Genomic DNA, 2,529 nt, shown 5'->3' with positions numbered 1-2,529 from the left:
AAAACTAAACCCAAACCCATTGTCATTCAAGCTGATTCCAATCCACAGTGACTCCATTTATTAGAGTAGAATTAACTGCTCCCTAGGGTTTTCTTGGCTGTAATCTTAATAGAAGCAGATTGCTAGGACTTTTTTTTTTTTTTATAGTACTAATGGGTGAGTTCAAGATGTTAACCTTTTAGGCTAGTCTAAAACAAACAAAGAAACCTCACCTACTCATTGCACTGGAGTCAATCCCGACTCACAGTGATAAATCTTTTTTAATTCCCTTAATGGGAAAGAGTATTAAAGTACCCTGGACTGCTAAAAGGACAAACCTGGCTTGGAAGAAGTAGGGCCAGAATGCTCCTTAGGGGGCAGGATGACTAAACTTCATCTCACGTCCTTTGGGCATGTTGTCAGGAGAGACCAGTCCCTGGAGAAGGACATCATGCTTGGTAAAGTGGAGGGACGGCAAAAAGGAGGAAGGCCCTCAGTGAGAGGACTGACTGGCACGGTGGCTGCAGCAATGGGCTCAGGCATAGGGACAATTGTGAGGATGGTGCAGGACCATGCAGGGATGTATTCTTTTGTTGTTCTGTCCTATTTTCCATTTAGAGTTGTTATGAGTCAGAACTGACTCTGGGGTACCTAACAACCACCATCACCAATAGTGTCTTTGTGAGCAGCTGACCCATTCTGACTCAGAGTGACCATACAGGACAGAGTACAGGGTTTCCTAAAGAGAAAGACTAGGCTTTCTACTCCTGTAAAGAGTTACAATTTCAGAAACCCACAGAGCAAGTTCTACCCTGTCCTATAAGGTCACCAAGGGCCAGAATTGACTCAATAGCAGTGAATTTGAATTTTAGGACTTCCTAGACTGTAATCTTTATGGGAGTTGAGAGCCAGGTCTTTTCTCCTGGGAATCTAGCTGCGGGTATATACAAATTGCTGACCTTGAGGTTAGCAGCTAAGTGCTTATCCTAGTACCCAGGGCTCATTACAATCACGTTTTCACTTACAGTCCTAATTACAATCATGGTGCTAATTACAATTACTATACTAAGTTATTTAGTTAGACTGCCCAACAACCTAAAGAAAGAGGCACTCTGTCAAGGATAGGTTTAACAGGTACAGAAAACAGGTCCAGGACTTGTTAGGAGGACTGCCAGCACCCACTGGGTTAAGACCGTGGTAGTGAGTTCGAGACCGGAGCTGACTCAAACTCAAAAAAGATTCAACTCTAAGATCAATGCTTAGTAGGAATTGGTAACTGATGGAAAGTGGGGCTTTAGGAAGTTTCAGTTTCTAGGAAGAATGACTGGTTAGAAGATATTTCCATCACTGAGGTGGAGCATACAGAAGAGGGAGCAAAAGCAGGTTTGGTAGAAAAGATGATGGCTTCTATTCTGGGCAAGTTGAGTTTGAAATATCCATTGGGACTAAGGGGAGAGGAATATATGATCCAGGAGTTAAGGAGAGAGGGTTCGGCTGGAGAACTTTCCCCAGGCTTTGTCATTTTGTGCTTGAGACAGTGTGCCACTCACTATCTGGAGGGAGACTGAGTTTCTTGAGGGAGAAATAGTTGAGTACTCTTACGTCCTCTGTCCATGACACCAGTTCTACTACCTGTTGAGCGCTCAACAGGTATTTGTTCAGTGATGGAGTGGCTGCGTGGATAAATGCCATCTCAACATTAGCGTCGAAGTTCAGAGTAAAGATTAATTCACTCATATTTGTATGCCAGACCTCTCCTCTCCCCCCCCCACCCCCCCATCTTGGTGCGTTAGCCATTTGGCAATAAAGTTGGAGAGGACCTTCAATGGCCTCTGTGGTTTTGTTCTAGTCCTAAAAATCTACCAGCTGTGAAAAAACTTCCAGTGAAAGTACAACATTCCCCTTTTTATCACATTGTTTGCAAGTAAATTACGAAACAGTCCGCTGAATCTCTCAAGGTCACTTAGTCACTCTTTGGTAGGAAATGGAAATAAAACTCAGACGATGGATTCCTTCATTTAGCTGTCTTACAGTGGGTTCATTGCTTCCCTTTGAAAGTTTCTTGCCGTTTATCATAAAATAATTTGACTTTATTATATAAGCAGAGGAAACATTAAGCGATAACGTTTGCCTTATCTGTGTTGGAGACTCATATGCTCATATCTGTGATCACATTATGAATGATGTACCTATGTAATTTGATCATAGATAGGGAGAAAATGAAGGTGGGAACAGACCTGTGGTTTCCTCCTTGTTTAGGTACATTAGCTATCAAATGTCTATCAACTGCACTGAAATGTTATAGCTTCTATCAGCAATTCAATTTGTATATCTGACTAAGCATACAAAGTAGATAAGATACTTTTATTTACTTTATGTATTTTTATAGAAGGCTGTTATACTGGTGAACACATTGTGAATTATGTACTTAGTGAAATGTGCAAGATAGTGTCAATGGTGCAAAATATCATTCAGAATAGAACATTTTCTTCAGTATTTATGAACAAATTTAAAACAGCTGTGACTTTGCACCATAATGTTATACTTTTT

The sequence above is a fragment of the Tenrec ecaudatus genome, chromosome 4 (assembly GCF_050624435.1).
Source record: "Tenrec ecaudatus isolate mTenEca1 chromosome 4, mTenEca1.hap1, whole genome shotgun sequence".
Taxonomy (NCBI): Eukaryota; Metazoa; Chordata; class Mammalia; order Afrosoricida; family Tenrecidae; genus Tenrec; species Tenrec ecaudatus.
Note: the sequence above shows the minus strand (reverse complement) of the source record.